This window comes from Salmo trutta, chromosome 4 (assembly GCF_901001165.1).
Source record: "Salmo trutta chromosome 4, fSalTru1.1, whole genome shotgun sequence".
Classification (NCBI taxonomy): domain Eukaryota; kingdom Metazoa; phylum Chordata; class Actinopteri; order Salmoniformes; family Salmonidae; genus Salmo; species Salmo trutta.
Window position 1 is genome coordinate 14,023,796 of NC_042960.1, and position 18,629 is coordinate 14,042,424.

The 18,629-nt window shown below is 42.9% G+C and overlaps 1 protein-coding gene and 1 pseudogene across 1 annotated transcript in view; both read right to left on the reverse strand.

Moving 5' to 3' along the window:
- The window catches only part of LOC115191369 (zinc finger protein 23-like), a 417,143-nt gene that overhangs the window by 327,775 nt on the left and 70,739 nt on the right, over nucleotides 1-18,629 (reverse strand). The gene's annotated exons all lie outside the window — the stretch shown is intronic.
- LOC115191346 (zinc finger protein 33A-like) lies at nucleotides 16,172-17,857 on the reverse strand (annotated as a pseudogene).

Here is an 18,629-nt window from a genome sequence, read left to right on the forward strand (position 1 = left end):
AATAAGGCTGTAACGTAACAAAATGTAGAAAAAGTCAAGGAGTCTGAATATTGACAGTAATTGGTGTAAATTTCAGTTTTTGTGGTCTGCTGCATCTCGGCCTCTGTAGTAGTTCTATTGTTTCTGACACCTTGATCTTAAAATCCCACAGTTCTTACTTTTCCATCTCTGCAGTGTAAGAACAAGACAGATCATCAACGCCAGTGTCTAACGCGTCACCATCACCAAGAGAATAAACCGTTCTCTGGCTCTGGTGAAATACCGGTAAATACTCTGAGCTGGGAGCAGGAGGACAGCCCAGTCTCCCCAGACCCAGTCTCTCAGATGCAATGTGTAAGAGCCTTTGTGTTACAATTAAATTCTGTCTCTGACTTGAGGACAGCGTTCGGCATTCCACTGACCTCTGTGATGCTGTCTTGGGTCCTGGGAAGGGGTGCGGCGGAGATGAGGTCCTCCATTGCTTCAGGGGGCGTTCCAGACTCTCCAGTCTGGATGTCTCTTCTGTGTCTTGGGTCCTCCTCTCCTTCAGGCCTCTCCTGCAGAACCCCAGGACCCGCAGCTTCTGCAGACTGACAAGAAGAAATGAGGTTATTCCGGTACATAAATAGAATTGGATAACAATGTCGTATGGAAGTCTTACAAGCTCCCCTATGGCAGATAACTTAGGATGTACATGTAAGCTAATGAATAGCTGAGGGGAGACTTCCTGATATAAATTAGCCACATTTGATGTACTGTAATTTTTTAAGTCACACTATGACACTAACCTCTATCACGATAACATGCTGGGTTGAGGTTCCACTCTCCTCATCTATTGTTATGGGTTGGTCATCTCTCCACATGTTGTGTCCTGCTGGCTTTGCAAAGGTCCTGTGGCCTCCAGTGAGATGTCCTTCACCTGAGAGAGTGATTGGGGGAAAGGGGTGGTTAAGTTAGGTACTGTCAATGCTCAACTCTATATTGTACACTATTGACATTAACCACGTTTCCATCCACAGTTTTCATACAAGTAAAGTCATACCGCAAGGTTCCTCAACTGGTGGCTAGCGGGCCAAATTTGGCCCGCGGGTGGTTATGTGGCCCTTAAAGTTTTCTGAGCACATTTTTTTTCTTCTTCCCATTGTTGGACATAAGACTAAAAACACAAGGAAATCAGTTCCAATTTATTTTAATTTAAGAAATCTGTTCCCAAGTTTTCCCATGAAGAATAGAGACAGGCGATCGTATACATATGTAAGCCAGGTTTAAAATGATTATGTTTTAGTCAAACATTATATCTGTTTGTGCTTCTTGCGGTTCATTTGCAGTCTACAAATTATTTGTAATTATTTTCCGGCACCCTGACCATCCACTCAAGAAAAAAATACAATCGTGCTGTGGCTAAATTTAGTTGATGATCCCTGTCATACCATATAAAAAGAAATCACGACAGCTGTAATGGAAACAGGAAGTTTCTGTACAATTTTTAAAATGCTGACAGATAATTTGTTCGTTCGACATGGTGGGATCTTTGTGTGTTGGTAAAATTAATTATACAAGAAATGGTGGTGGAAATATAGATATAATAACCAGTCACGCGATTATACTATGACTCGGGAAATGATGCAGTTTATTAGGCTACAGATGAAATAAGTGATGATGAACTTCACAGGGTGGTGAAAGTGGATGGTGATCATGATGCTCATTTCCAATAAATATCGAGGGTCTTATTCTGGTGACATGATGATCGATGCTGGACTGCCATTTGACAAATAAAAATATTCTTGCTCGTATCCATAATAACCTCATTATGTAGACTAGCCTCCCCGCACTGTATCTGAGAGCTGTTGGATAGAGCGCATGTGCCAAGACCAGAGTAGGTACATTTGCTATTTAATGCAACAGTTGTGACAAAACTACCCGTCGAGTTGAAAATGTGATGAAAACACATTAACTTTTTATTTTCATTCGGTACATAAAAACTTAAACAAAAAAGTAAATTGTGTGCGCACTAAGTCATCACGCACTGATTTTTATCCACAACATGTCACATTTTGTAATAGTCGCATGAAAATCTGTCGCCAATTGGATTGAAACCTAGCTAGTAAAATGTATTTTGCTAGCAGTGGTGGAGAAAGTACTCAATTGTTATACTTGAGTAAAAGTAAAGATAACTTAATAGAAAATGACTAAAGTAAAAGTAAAAGTCACCAAGTGAAATACTTGAGTAAAAGTCTAAAAGTATCTGGTTTTGGTACACTCACCAAAAGTATAAATGCAACATGTAAAGAGTTGGTCCCATGTTTCATGGGCTGACATAAAAGATCCCAGAAATGCTTCCTATGCACAAAAACGTATTTCTCTCAAATTTGTTAATTAGCTAAAATTGTCTGTGATGATATTCGTACTCGCAACCTTTACGTTGCAAGACATTTGCATTATACACCCACCCTACTTTCGTTTTTGCCTTAAGTAACCCTGTCTTATGTAAACGTAACATATCATACTATATTGAACCAAAACAAACGCAACATGTAAAGTGTTGCTCCCATGTTTCAAAAGCTGAAATAAAAGGTCCCAGAAATGTTCCACATGCACAAAAAACATTTATTTACATCCCTGTTAGTGAGCATTTCTCCTTGGCCAAGATAATCCATGCAACCGACAGGTGTGGCATATCAAGAAGCTGATTAAACAGCATGATCATTACACAGGTGCACCGAATGCGGGGGACAATAAAAGGCCACTAAAATATGCAGTTTTGTCACAACACAATGCCACAGATGTCTCAAGTTTTGAGGCAGTGCGCAATTTGTATGCTTACTGCAGGAATGTCCACCAGAGCTGTTGCCAGAGAATTGAATGTTCATTTCTCTACCATAAGCCGTCTCCAACGTCATTTTAGAGAATTTGGCAGTATGTCCAACCGGCCTCACAACTGAAGACCATGTGTAACCACACCAGCCCAGGACCTCCACATCCGGCTTCTTCACCTGCGGGATCGTTTCTGCACAAACTGTCAGAAACCATCTCAGGGAAGCTCATCTGCGTGCTCGTCGTCCTCACCAGGGTCCCTAGCACTACACAGCTGATTTAAATACCCAACTCATCATCAAGCGTTGATCATTCGAATCAGCCGTTTAGCGCTAGGGCAAAAAAACTAAACATACACCCACAGGGCCCCAGGACCGAGTTTGGGAAACCCTGAGCTGCACCCGCAAAAGTAGGCACATTTGCTATTTAATGCAAGTACATTGTGTGTGTACCATATCATCATGCACTGATTTTTATCAGCAAGAAGTCTGATAAATAACAGTAGCTAAATTTCCATCCAATTGGCTTGAGATTTTCATGCGAATATTCTGGAGTCCGCAAAAAGAAAATGCGTATTTTCCCACCAGTGGAATGTTTCCACCAAATGAACTTGTCGTGGATAAAAATCTGTGCGTAATAAGTGCACACAATGTACTTTTTCACAAGTGAAGTTTTCATGTACTGAATAGAAATCTAACGTTCAATATGTTTACATCGCATTTTCACCTCGATAGTTTTGTCACAGAAACTTTTGCTTTAAATAGTACATTTGCCTACTCTGGTCTTGGTACGTGTGCTCTAGCCAACACAGATATAGTGCGAGAATATTTGTATTTTTCAAACCGCAGTCAAGCATCGACCCTCGATATTTATTGTAAAGCAGCATCACGCTCATCACCGTGCACCTTCACCACCCAGTGAATTTATTTCATCTGTAGCCTAATAAACTGCATGGTTTCCTGAGTTCTAGTGGGAGAACCACACCATATCCTGGCGTGACTCCAAGTTTACTTGGATATGATGGTTATTATATCAATATCTGCGCATAATTAACTTTACCGACACAAAAAGATCCCACCATGTCAAACGAACAAATTATCTGTTGGCATTTATAGAATTATATTGTACGGACACGTCATGTTTCCATCACAGCGGTCATTGTTTTTTTATATGGTAGACCTATGACTTTACTCGCATAAAAACTGAATGCAAACAAGATAGTTTTGGAAAAATGCGCATATTTTCTTTATGCATATTTTTGAATATTTGCATGAAAATCTGTCGCTAATTGGATAGAAATTGACAAGGATGTAAGGTCTCAGTTATCATAACTTATTGGTATACTATTTATCTCATTGATTATGTTCCATGCATCGCATTCTTTAAATTGAGTGTGATTATAGGAATTTCAGGGGAACGGCGAGACAGCTCCCTCCAAAGTGTACCTCTTGCCATTCCTTTGTATCGGTCGAGGACACTACTGGGACGACTGGTGAGCACGCGCTCCTGCGTTGTCCTCTCTGCGCGCTCCCGTGCCACATTCATTTCCAGTATATGTAGTTTCCTCTGCAATGCCCTGTTTTCTTTCTGGCTTTGAGTTATTTCCAAACGAAAAACTGCATAGTCGTCGTCTATGAGTTTACATATATCTGCCACGGCTGAATTCGCTAGCATCTCCATGATGGAGGCTATTTGAGTGTGAAAAACCATAAAGTTAGCCATTGTTAGCTAACGTTAGCAGCTAGCTAGCGTATAACGTGTATCAGTCCTGTCTCCAACGCGAATTAAAGACTACATGGGGTATGCATGTGATGCTGTGCAGTTAAATGAATCATATCTTAAGTTCCATGGTGTTTAATAAAGGTCGAAATAACAACAATAAAACCGCTAACATGGAAATTGTTCTTAGTCATTATTTACTACCGTTAATACTGAAGAGAACGGATGTTATTGGTTGGCGTCATAGCTCAGAGGGCGTGACTAAATAAGACGTATGTGCGCTGTTCTTATCTCGGGTTCAACACAACTGGGATCTTGGAGAAAAAAAGAGGTCAAATCATGACGTCAGTGATTTTTAGGTAGGAAAGTCGGCGCTATAGAAAGTGGGCCGAGTTTTCGAGTTGGAATTCGGAGTTGTATGACCGTTCGAATCGATTTTTCCCAGTCGGGCTCGTTTTTTTCCCGATGTCCCAGTTGTTTTGAACGTGCTAAAATCGGGGTTCCCAGTTATTTTGAACGCGGCATAAGAACCACGGTACTGCTTATTTCATTCAGAGAGGACGAGGCGAAGCGAGAGGTTTTAATCCACCCAAAATCTGTCCACGAAAATAAGCCCATGAAGTGAGGCATTTTTGTATGGTGGTCAATCAGTCGAACTTGGTCAACAACAACGTAATGTGCTACGTGAGACTTATTTGATCTATCTGATCGAATATAAGTAATGTTTAGGACGGGTAGGTTGTTATGAATGCACTGATATAAGTAGACGCACGGGGCATTTAGGCAACTTTGAAAAATATTTCTTTATATCAGAGTTGTGCCTGTTGTCATAGAGATAAAGGACTCATGGATATAACCGGTTTTACCATGAACATTGCCATTGAGGGCTTTCACCATTTTAAAGTAATCAACTGGGTTGGGAGCAATCAGCTAATAAAGACATTTACTACTTTAAAATTGAGAGCGCTGGTCAGGCTGTCACAGATACAAAGAGGAGTCCTCTATCTAGCTATATGGCATGTTGTTCACAGGCCTATCTTTCCTCTCATTGGCTGGAATAGTCCCACCTGATCTCTCCTCCTCCTGGCTGCCTTCCATCTTTGAGGACATGTATTTCTATTGTTAAAGTGGTCACTTGCCTATCTTGTCAATATAATAGATACTCTTTGTTACATTACACCAGAGGTGGAAGAGAAAGCAGACATCCCACTCAGTCATGTCTAGATGGGATACAACTATCCCTTTTCCTAAACGTAACCCAATTCTTCTAACCAGCTACGTTAATTATCCTAACTTTCTGCATAAGTCCTCCTAAACCTGCTACGAAAAGTACATTTTGACAAAAGCTGTGCCCCTTCTAGACAACCATCCCGCTCCCTCATTGTTACTGTTTCAATGTAAGTCAATGAAGTAGGCCAGACCCAGATGCTATCGCATTGGTGTCTATGGGAGCCACCCCGTTAAGTAGACAGTAGCAACCATTTACTTCAATGGCAAACTGCCCGAGTGAGTTTGTCCAGCATCTTTGATTACACATCAAATCTTTTCATGATCAGTATCTTTGAAGCACAGAGCCGACTTGCTTAGAAAAAGTACAATAAATGGCCTATAAAGAATGGGTTATTAAGGTGCTAAAGAAGAGGGACATTATATTTGTTACGAATAGAACATAGGCAAAACCAGAGGGAATATAGGTAGAAACCAGTGGAGGCTGCTGAGGGGAGGACTGCTCATAATAATAGCTTGAATGGAGCAAATGGAATGGCATCAAACACATGGAAACCATATGTTGTATTTGATACCATTCCACTTTTTATGCTCCAGCCATTACCACAAACCCGTCCTCCCCAACTAATGTGCCACCAACCTCCTGTTGGTGACACATTAAAAATAAATGTATGAAATGTATGCATTCACTACTGTAAGTCGCTCTGGATAAGAGCGTCTGCTAAATGACTAAAATGTAAAAATGTAAATGTAATGAATATAGTGTTATTCGTCAATGACAGTGTTTCAGCTATGCCAGAACTCCAAACAACAAGTCTGTATCATGTGAGAATGTGAGCATACCCAGATGCTCAACTGAGGGATTTAGTAATCACAAAAACCCTCTTAACCCAAGACACTTCACGATAACTATAAAACTAAAGAATGGTTCCCAGATATCCCCTGCGTAAAACTTAAGCCACACTGCTACGATTTCTCCCCTTTGTGGACTCCTATGCCTGATAAGGTTACTCAGGAGGAAGGAGAAACTCTTGTAACAGTTTTCACTTGAAGGGCCTCTTCTTGGTGTGACTGGTCTGATGCTGCTTCACATATTTCGCCTTAGCAAAACACTTCCCACACGTGGGCAGGTGTACAGCTTGTCAGCGTCCTTGCTAATACTCGGCCACCCACGTTGTGACCCAATGACCCCAGAGGAGGCAGAAGCAGGAGCCACCTGAGTCTTTGAGCTCCCTCCATGAACTATAGCCGTTGTTGGAATTGTGTGCTGTGTTATAGGCCAGGTAACTCCCATCCTGACCCTGTCTGTATTCGTGGGGTAACCATGAATTATAATAAATGTGCACTTCACATTTCCATATCATCAAATTCATATCATAAACACAGTAAACATTTATGATCACTATGTTTGATGTACATTTACTAGATGACATGGCATCATACCCTGGGTTGTTCTGAACAGAATAAGTCTGTCTATTGTGAAGAAAATTTGCCACAAAACATGAACCTGATTGCACTCACCTGAATACACGCATGACTCCTTCCATTTCTTCTATTTATTATAATCCTCAACGTCTCATCTTTCAGAATACATCGAGTCCTCTTAATTTACAGCACTCCCCTCAGAAAACCAAACATCTGCAAAAGTTGGCCAATTAGCGGGAGGGATGGGGGCAACTTCTTGTCGCGTGTGGTGCAGAAGTTCAGAACGGCTGTCAGTCAAAACCCATCCAGAGCTGTGAAGCGCTGAGCCTTAGTTCTGATGTCATTTACAGCATTTTACTGTAGAGCCTATGCTTATCTTTTTTGTTGTTGTTGTAGTTTACCCATTTTTCTCCCCAATTTCATGATATCCAATTGCGATCAAATTAGGATCTCGTATCATCGCTGCAATGGGCTTGGGCGAGGCGAAGGTCAAGTCATGCGTCCTCCAAAACATGACCCGCCAAACTGCGGTTCTTAACACCCACCCGCTTAACCCGAAAGCCAGCTGCACCAATGTGTCGAAGGAAACACCGTTCAGCTGACGACCGGAGTCAGCGTGCAGGCGCACGGCCCGCAACAAGGAGTCGCTAGAGCGTGATGAGCCAAGTAAAGCCCACCCCGGCCTTCGCCTCTCCCAGACGACGCTGGGCCAATTGTGCGCCGCCCTATGGAATTCCCGGTCAAAGCCGGTTGTGACACAGCCTGGGATCGAAATCCGGGTCTGTAGTGACGCCTCAAGCACTGCGATGCAGTGCCTTACAGCTGCATCACTCAGGAGGCCCCGAAATCTGCCATTTCCAACCCCTATACGGGTACAAGATTTAAGGGTTATGGCACTAACATTATCCCGCTATAAAACTCCAGTATCAACCTAAAGGGACATAGTTGTCACTCTTCATCCGTGAAGCATTTTTACAGTCACCATCACCATATCATCTACTCTGCCTCATCATACTCATTCTTCCTCAGTTCACCTCATCCAGTTCCTTATACATCCAAACCAACAGAACTAACTACAAACTAACTAGTAATACATTACATGTTTAGTTTATTAGGATCCCCATTAGCTACTGCACATGCATCAGCTACTCTTCCTGGGGTCCACATTAAACATACAAATACATGACAAAGTACAGAACAGTAATAGACAAGAACAACATAAGATATTAATTCAATTCTAAATAAAGAGTTAGTGTCTTCGGGAAGTATTCAGACCCCTTGACTTTTTCCACATTGTTACGTTACAGCTTATTCTGAAATTGATTTAAAAAAAAATCCCCCTCATCAATCACACAATACCCCATAATGACAAAGCAAAAATAGTGTTGACATTTTTGTTAATTTATTAAAAATAAACTGAAATCACATTTATATAAGTATTCAGACACTTTACTCAGTACTTTGTTGAAGCACCTTTGGCAGCGATTACAGCACTGAGTTATCTTGGGTATGACGCTACAAGCTTGGCACACCTGTATTTGGGGAGTTTCTCCCATTCTTCTCTGCAGATCCTCTCAAGCTCTGTCAGGTTGGATGGGGAGCGTTGCTGCACAGCGATTTTCAGGTCTCTCCAGAGATGTTCGATCGGGTTCAAGTCTGGCTGGGACATTCAGAGACTTGTCCCGAAGCCAGTCCTGCATTGTCTTAACTGTGTGCTTAGGGTTGTTGTCCTGTTGGAAGGTGAACCTTCCTGAGGTCCTGATCGCTCTGGAGCAGATTTTCATCAAGGATCTCTCTGTACTTTGCGCCATACATATTTACCTCGATTCTGACCAGTCTCCCAGTCCCGGCCGCTGAAAAACATCCCCACAGCATGATGCTGCCACCACGCTTCACCGTAGGGATGGTGCCAGGTTTCCTCCAGCTTGGCATTCAGGCCAAAGAGTTCAATCTTGGTTTTATCAGACCAGAGAATGTTGTTTCTCATGGTCTGAGAGTCTTTAAGTGCCTTTTGGCAAACTCCAAGTGGGCTGTCATGTGCTTTTTACTGAGGAGTGGCTTCTGTCTGGCCACTCTACCATAAAGGCCTGATTGGTAGAGTGCTGCAGAGATGGTTGTCCTTCTGGAATTTTCTCCCATCTCCACAGCTTTGTCAGAGTGACCATCGGGTCCTTGGTCACCTCCCTGACCAAGGCCCTTCTCCCCCAATTTTTTTTTTAAACCTTTCTTTAACTAGGCAAGTCAGTTAAGAACAAATTCTTATTTACAATGACAGCCTACCGGGGAACAGTGGGTTAACTGCCTTGTTCAGGGCAGAACAACATATTTTTACATTGTCAGCTCTGGGATTCGATCCAGCAACCTTTTGGTTACTGGCCCAACACTATAACCACTAGGCTACCTGCCGCCCCAAAAGTGGTGGTTCCACTGGGAACCATCGTTCCACGATTGCTCAGTTTGGCCGGGTGGCCAGCTCTAGGAAGAGTCATGGTGGTTACAAACTTCTTCCATTTAAGAATGATGGAGGTCACGGTCTTCTTGGGGACCTTCAATGCTGCAGAAATGTTTTGGTACCCTTCCCTAGATCTGTGCCTCAACACAATCCTGTCTCGGAGCTCTACGAACAATTCCTTCAACCTCATGGCTTGGTCTTTGCTCTGACATGCACTGTCAACTGTGGGACCTTATATAGACAGGTGTGTGCCTTTTCAAATCAGGTCCAATCAGTTGAATTTACCACAGGTGGACTCCAATCAAGTTGTAGAAACGTCTCAAGGATGATCAATGGAAACAGGATGCACCTGAGCTCAATTTCGAGTCTCATAGCAAAGGGTCTGAATACTTATGTAAATAAGGTATTTATTTAATACATTTGCAAAAAATTCTAAAAACCTGCTCTCGCTTTGTCATTATGGGGTATTGTGTGTAGATTGCTGAGGATTTTTTAACATTTAATCCATTTTAGAATAAGGCTGTAACGTAACAAAATGTGGAAAAAGTCAAGGGGTCTGAATACTTTCTGAAGGCACTGTATATATAGGAAAGACACCAAGAGATAACAAAAATACTATTAACACACTATTCAAATATACATATTCTTATATACAGTACAGTTAAATTTGATTTTTAGAAAGAGGAGAAGCGCTGTGATACAAGATGTCTTTTAATCTGTTTTTTTAAAGCATTCCACGATGACATGGCTCTACACAACTGAGCAACGCCTTAAATCTGTTTTTGGTTTAGGTATCGTGAAGAAACCCATAGTGGCGTGTCTAGTGGGATATGTATGTCTAGAAGAGAAGTAGTCAATTTCTTCTCAACCCTCAACCATGAAAGTCTATCATGCATGTTGTTGATGTTAGTTCTGTGTGCGCAGTTAAGGGCAAGGCATGGTGCTTTTTTTTGAGCCAGCTGCAATTTTGCAAGGTCTTTCTTTACTGCACCATATTACCTGACAGTGTCACATCTGCTCCTGCAACGCCCTCTACTGCTCATCCTGTGTTGCCTTGACCTGCCGCCTCCCCCAGTGCTCTTTCCCTCTCTATGTGTGTGATTGTGTGGGCGGAGACAGGTGTGCTGGAGTCAGAGCAGATCCCCACCAGCTGCAACCTGTTCCATAATCAAGACCTCTACTAATACTCAGCCCTGCCACTTCCACGCTGCCAGATCGTAATCTCTGCTCAGTCAGTCTACGCTTCTAGCCGTTTGTTACTATTCAGATCCTGTTGTGCCCGTTTTCCTTGCCTAACGCTGTTTTCCTCTCCGCTACAGTTCTGCCTGCTCTGACTCTGGTCCCTTTCTCCAGTCCCATGTCTCGTCATCCTGCTACTCTGTCCTGGATTACCCACTCTACTACTCCCTTAGATTTCCCTCCGGACCTGCTTACCCTGTCCCAACCCCTCTCACTCCAGCCTCAGCACCTGGTTTCCAGCAACACGCCCGAGCTTCCCCTGACCTGCACTCCATCTCCCCCTTGATTCAATAAATACCTTGGTTACTTTATCCCAGTCTTCTTGTCTGAGTCTGCTCTTGGGTTCCCCTGTTCCACTCCACGTAACAGACTGTAATCAAGATGGGACAAGATCAAAGTCTGAACAAATGGTACAGTTGATCTTTGTGTCAAACGCAGAACATGTTTTTATAATAGACATACCTCTCATCTTCACAACAAATTTACAAGACGACTTGACCATGATAACGGACCATCCAATGTTACTCCTAGGAGTTCAGCTTCTTCAACTTGTCCAATGGTCACATCCTTTATGCCCAACTCCAGTTGAGGTTTAGGTCTAAGAGAATGCTTTGAACCAAATACAATGCTTTTGGTTTTAGATTTATTTAAGACCAGTTTATTGTTAATTACCCATTCTGACACTAACTGTAACTCCTTGCGAAGAGTCTCAGTGAGCTCACTGGCTGTAGGTGCTGATGGGTAGCGTGTGCAATCAACATACATAGTCATTTTAGCCTCTTGTAACACAAGTGGCAAATCATTTGTAAAAATAGAGAAGATTAAACGGCCCAAGGCAACTGCCTTGAGGGATACCGCACTGTACATATCTGATGTTAGAGAAGCTTCCATTGAGTTCAATTGGATAAGTAACTCTCCAAACATGTGATGGCAGGTGATGTAAATCCATAACAAGTTTGTTTTTTCAATAACAAATTATGATCAATAACATCAAATGCTACACTGAAATCTAACAATACAACTCCAACTATCATCTTATTATCCATTTATTTTTGCCAATCCTCAGTCATCTGTGTCACTGCAGTACAAGTTGAGTCCCCTTCCCTATATGCATGCTGAAAGTCAACAGTTAACTTGTTCTTTAAAGAATATGCTGAACAAAAATATGAACGCAACATGTGAAGTGTTGGTCCCATTTCTCATGAGCTGGAATAAAAGATCCCAGAAATGTTCCATATGCAGAAAAAGCTTATTTCTCCCAAATTTTGTACAAAAATTGGTTTACATCTCTGTTAGTGTGCATGTCTCCTTTTCCAAGATAATCCATCCACCTGACAGGTGTGGCATATCAAGAAGCTAATTAAACATCATGATCATTACACAGGTGCACCTTCTTGGGGACAATAAAAGGCCACTCACACAACACAATGCCTCCAATGTCTCAAGTTTTACAGGAAGCGTGCAATTGGCATGCTGACTGCATGAATGTCCACCAGAGCTGTTGCCAGAGAATTGAATGTTCGTTTCTCTACCATAAACCACCTCCGTCGTTTTTAAAGAATTTTGCAGTACGTCCAACTGGCCTCAGAAACGCAGACCACGTGTGACCACACGAGCCCAGGACCTCCACATCCGGCTTCTTAACCTGCGGGATGGTCTGAGACCAGCCACCTGGACAGATTATTAAACTGTGGGTTTACACAACCGAAGAATATCTGCACAAATTGTCAGAAACCGTCTCAGGGAAGCTCATCTGCGTGCTCGTTATCCTTACCAGGGTCTTGACCTGACTGCAGTCCTGCCTCGTAACCGACTTCAGTGGGCAAATGCTCACCTTCGATTGGCCACTGGCACGCTGGAGAAGTGTGCTCTTCATGGATTAATCCTGGTTTCAACTGTACCGCGCAGATGGCAGACAGCGTGTATATCGTCATGTGGGCGAGCGGTTAGCTGATGTCAACGTTGTGAACAGAGTCTCCAATTAGGGTGTAATCAGCCAACAATGTCTCTGGATTTTCCCTCAGCAGGTTTAGTTTGTGATGCTGTTTATAATGTTCAGAGTTTTTTTTCTGCTGGTTGATCAAATGGAATATGCCAAGCTCCTGCTACTGTTGCCATTGTTATTTTTTTAATTTGAGTATTGATGCATGTCAGTGGAGGCTGGTGGGAGGAGCTATATGAGGATGGACTCATTGTAATGGCTGGAATGGAATTAAAGGAACGGAGTCAAACGTGGTTTCCATATGTTTGATACAGTTCCAGGTATGCCATTCAAGCCATTACAATGAGCCTGTCCTCCTATAGCTCCTCCCATCAGCATCCTCTGATGCATTTAACTTTTTAAAATAATGCACTATTTATAATGAAAATATAAAGCTATTAATTGTGTAATTTAGCGTAATTAACACTGTACACACCAATTACAATGTCCAGAACAATCCTTCTTTTAAATTTCACCTTTATTTAACCAGGTAGGCCAGTTGAGAACAAGTTCTCATTTACAACTGCGACCTGGCCAAGATAAAGCAAAGCAGTGCGACAAAACAACAACACAGAGTTACACATGGAATAAACATATGTACAGTCAATAACACAATACAAAAATATATGTACAGTGTGTGCAAATGTAGTAAGATTAGAGAGGTAAGGCAATAAATAGGCCATAGAGGTGAAATAATTACAATTTAGCATTAACACTGGAGTGATAGATGTGCAGATGATGATGTGCAAGTAGGGATACTGGGGTGCAAAAGAGCAAAAATAAATAAATAACAATATGGGGATGAGGTGGTTCGGTGTGCTATTTACAGATGGGCTGTGTACAGGTACAGTGATCGGTAAGCTGCTCTGACAGCTGATGCTTAAAGTTAGAGAGGGAGATATAAGTCTCCAGCTTCAATGATTTTTGCAATTCGTTCCAGTCATTGACAGCAGAGAACTGGAAGGAAAAGCGGCCAAAGGAGGTGTTGGCTTTGGGGATGACCAGTGAAATTTACCTGCTGGAGCGCGTGCTATGGGTGGGTGTTGTTATGGTGACCAGTGAGCTGATATAAGGCAGGGCTTTACCTAGCAAAGACTTATAGATGACCTGGAGCCAGTGGGTTTGGCAACGAATATGTAGCGAGGGCCAGCCAACAAGAGCATACAGGTCGCAGTGGTGGGTAGTAGATGGGGCTTTGGTGACAAAACGGATGGCACTGTGATAGACTACATCCAATTTGCTGAGTAGAGTGTTGGAGGTTATTTTGTAAATGACATCGCCGAAGTCAAGGATCTGTAGGATAGTCAGTTTTACGAGGGTATGTTTGGCAGCATATGTGAAGGAGGCTTTATTGCGAAATAGGAAGAAAATTCTAGATTTGATTTTGGATTGGAGATGCTTAATGTGAGTCTGGAAGGAGTTTATATAGTCTAGCCAGACACCTAGGTATTTATAGTTGTCCACATATTCTAAGTGAGAACCGTCCAGAGTAGTGATGCTAGTCGGACGGGCCGGTGCTGTAGCAATCGGTTGAAGAGCATGCATTTAGTTTTACTAGCATTTAAAAGCAGTTGGAGGCCACGGAAGGAGTGTTGTATTGCATTGAAGCTTGTTTGGAGGTTTGTTAACACAGTGTCCAAAGAAGGGCCAGATGCATACAGAATGGTGTTGTCTGCGTAGAGGTGGATCAGAGAATCACCATCAGCAAGAATGACATCATTGATATTTTACATTTACATTTTTACATTTTAGTCATTTAGCAGACGCTCTTATCTAGAGCGACTTACAGTAGTGAATGCATACATTTCAATTCATTTCATACATTTTTTTTCCCGTACTGGCCCCCCATGGGAATCGAACCCACAACCCTGGCGTTGCAAACACCATGCTCTACCAACTGAGCCACAGAGAAAGAGTCGGCCCGAGAACTGAACCCTGTGGCACCCCAATAGAGACTGCCAGAGGTCCGGACAACAGGCCCTCCGATTTGACACACTGAACTCTATCTGAGAAGTAGTTAGTGAACCAGGCGAGGCAGTCATTTGAGAAACCAAGGCTATTGAGTCTGCCGATAAGAATGCGGTGATTGACAGAGTCGAAAGCCTTGGCCAGGTTGATGAAGACGGCTGCACAGTACTGTCTTTTATTGATGGCGGTTATGATATCGTTTAGGACCTTGAGCGTGGCTGAGGTGCACCCATGACCAGCTCGGAAACCAGATTGCATAGTGGAGAAAGTATGGTGGGATTCGAAATGGTCGGTGATCTGTTTGTTAACTTGGCTTTCGAAGACTTTAGAAAGGCAGGGCAAGATGGATATAGGTCTATAACAGTTTGGGTCTAGAGTGTCTCCCCCTTTGAAGAGGGGGATGACTGCGGCAGCTTTCCAATCTTTGGGGATCTCAGACGATACGAAAGAGAGGTAGAACAGGCTAGTAATAGGGGTTGCAACAATTTCGGCGGATCATTTTAGAAAGAGAGGGTCCAGATTGTCTAGCCCACCTGATTTGTAGGGATCCAGATTTTGCAGCTGTTTCAGAACATCAGCTGTCTGGATTTGGGTGAAGGAGAAGCGGGGGGGGGACTTGGGCAAGTTTCTGTGGGGGGTACAGAGCTGTTGGCCGGGGTAGGGGTAGCCAGGTGGAAAGCATGGCCAGCCGTAGAAAAATGCTTATTGAAATTATCGATTATCGTAGATTTATCGGTAGTGACAGTGTTTCCTAGCCTCAGTGCAGTGGGCAGCTGGGAGGAGGTGCTCTTATTCTCCATGGACTTTACAGTGTCCCAAAACCTTTTGGAATTAGTGCTACAGGATGCATATTTCTGTTTGAAAAAGCTAGCCTTAGCTTTCCTAACGGACTGTGTATATTGGTTCCTGACTTACTTGAAAAGTTGCATATTGCGGGGGCTATTCGATGCTAATGCAGTATGCCACAGGATGTTTTTGTGCTGGTCAAGGGCAGTTAAGTCTGGGGTGAACCAAGGGCTATATCTGTTCTTAGTTCTACAGTTTTTTAATGGGGCATGCTCATTTAAGATGGTGAGGAAAGCACTTTTAAAGAGCAACCAGGCATCCTCTACTGACGGGATGAGGTCAATATCCTTCCCGGATACCCGGGCCAGATCGATTAGAAAGGCCTGCTCACTGAAGTGTTTTAGGGAGCATTTGACAGTGATCAGGGGTGGTCGTTTGACCGCGGACCCATTACAGATGCAGGCAATGAGGCAGTGATCGCTGAGATCCTGGTTGAAGACAGCAGAGGTGTATTTAGAGGGCAAGTTGGTCAGGATGATATCTATGATATCCTACCTCTCCTTTGTGTGTGTTTTTGTTTGTTTTTTGACTTTCCAATGCCTTGTACTGTCTTTCCTTTAGAAATCCTCCAAATCAATTCCTTTTTTCTGTTGGTTTTATCCTCTATTTCTCCTCCTTCTTCTCGTTGTCCTGATGCCCTAGTCCCTCAATCCTGCCCTTGTTGCTTCTTGCCAGATGATCAAGATGACTTAGTAGACTAGCTAGCCTTTAGAGCCAGGTTGATCGATCTCTCTCCAAATCAAACAATGTTCTCAAAGGAAAAACATCTACTAATATCTCCAGGTGTGGAGAAAACAGCACTGCATTGAAACAAAATACAAAATAATTGAACAAAAATAATACAATTTTATGAGCTCTCCCTAACTGCTGCTGCTCAGTTAGATGGTGATGTCACTATACTCTTTACATGGGCCGTGTGCATTTTTTGCTGGTGTAGCCTGAGGCAGCTCCTCTCTGAGAACCTCTTCCCGCACTGCGTACAGGCAAACAGACTCTCTCCTGTGTGGACCTTCAGGTGCATCTTCAGCCGGTGCTGGTGGGAGAACCTCTTCTCACACTGGGGGCAGCTGTACGATTTCTCCCCTGTGTGGACCCTTTGGTGCCTCTTCAGGTTGAATGAGTGGGAAAAACTGGCCCGGAACAGGTGGCAGCCAAATGGTTTCTCCCCAGTGTGCATCCTCTGGTGCCTCTTCAGACTGGATGAGTGTGAAAAACTGGCTCGCAAAGGTGGCAGCTGAATGGTTTCTCACCCGTGTGTATCCTCTGGTGGATCTCCACCTGTGTGGGGAAACTGAAGGCTTTCCCACAGAATAAACATGGGAAGCGCTTCTCTTTGCCACCGGATCTACTAATAGCGTTACTACTACTACTGTCATTTGTCATCGGGCTTGTGTATCCATTTAGTGTTGAGGCACTGGCATTGTCTGAGGTCTGGTTTAACAGTAGGAGAGTGTGAGGGAGTGTCTGTGTTGTCCCAGGGTCCATGTTCCAGTTGATAGATCCTATAGAAGACAGGCTGAAGGCAGCACCTGTTAGGGGGTTAACCTGAGGCGCCATCAGTCTCTCTGAATCACAACTATAGGAGCAGGAAGGAGCATCACTAACCGAGTCTGTGTCTGTTCTCTCCAGCCGCATACGGACACCTCCTCGTCCCCGCAGACCAAATCTACACCTCGCCCTCGTCTCAGACAGTCTGTTGTCATGGAGACTAAGTTTGGATGTTGTTTTGTTTTTGACAGTCCGTTTCTGGTTGTCGTTAACAGTGTTGTTCCCCAGCCCAGAGATGAGGACGCTGTCCCATCCACTGACCTCTGCTTGGCCATTGGCTGCACACTTCTGGGTCTGGGAATCCAAGATTGCCACCCAGTCTCCTCTGTTATTCTCCAGCCAACCACCTGCAGGAAGATGTTAGAAAGTAGACATTCGTTTTTTTAAGTGAATCACCTGGTCAAGTTAATTTATTATGTGTGCCTTTGTATTTAAACATAAGTTGTACTGATTTCATTTTATGAATGAAGAAAAAACAATTGCCAGTTGTATCACTATTCCCATTGAAGATCTATTACTGTATGTAGGCTATACGCATTGCCTTACGTCAGATAGTGAGACAATTTCGGGATGAGCGTTACGTAGAAGTGACGCCACCTGTCGGAAGACGATGGGCTATATGTATTTGTCCTTTACCTTGCTCCCCCATCTTTAGTCCACTCAGCAGATCAATGCTCTCTGGTCCATCTTCTATTGTCTCCTCTTTGACCAGCAGCAGATCAGGCTTCCCATCCTCCATGTCTACTGTAAGAGATACAGAGTGAGAGGATGTTGGATCAAGAAATCTGATATGAGCACCCTGCTATGGAGCATCTTCTGATTGGACAATGAAGGATTGCTATGAGTACTATGCAAACATGTTAGTTGCTTTGATTACTTGACAGTCTTTAGTGGTTTGATCATTCAAAGGCATGGTCCCACACTTGATAACCCCTTACATTTGTTGAAATTGGCCTATATGGTTAGGGCCAAATTGAAACGTTTTTAAAAGAAGAACTATACAAAGCATATGCATTACCATGGTAGCAACTGAAAGAGAACACTTCTGAGATTATATGAAAATTATAAAACCAAACATAAGGACATAACAGTTCACCTGACACAAGATTGAATCCAAACATGACACTGTTGATTTTATATTTGTCAATAACGAAATCTGAAAATACTCTGGATACATTCAGTACCATAATAAGAATATTCATTGAAACTTTGGAGTAGGTGCAAGATAAGAAAAAACTATTAAACTAGGGTTTGAGTGAGAGATCTAACTGGTGTCTCCAAGTGGACACACACCTCTCCAAACTGTGCACAGTTCCTAAGTAAATTTCAATGCATTTTTATTACTCAAGGAAAAAGCCTTCAACTACCCTACATGGTCAAAAGTATGTGGACAACCTTTCAAATTAGTCGACTCGGCTATTTCAGCCACAC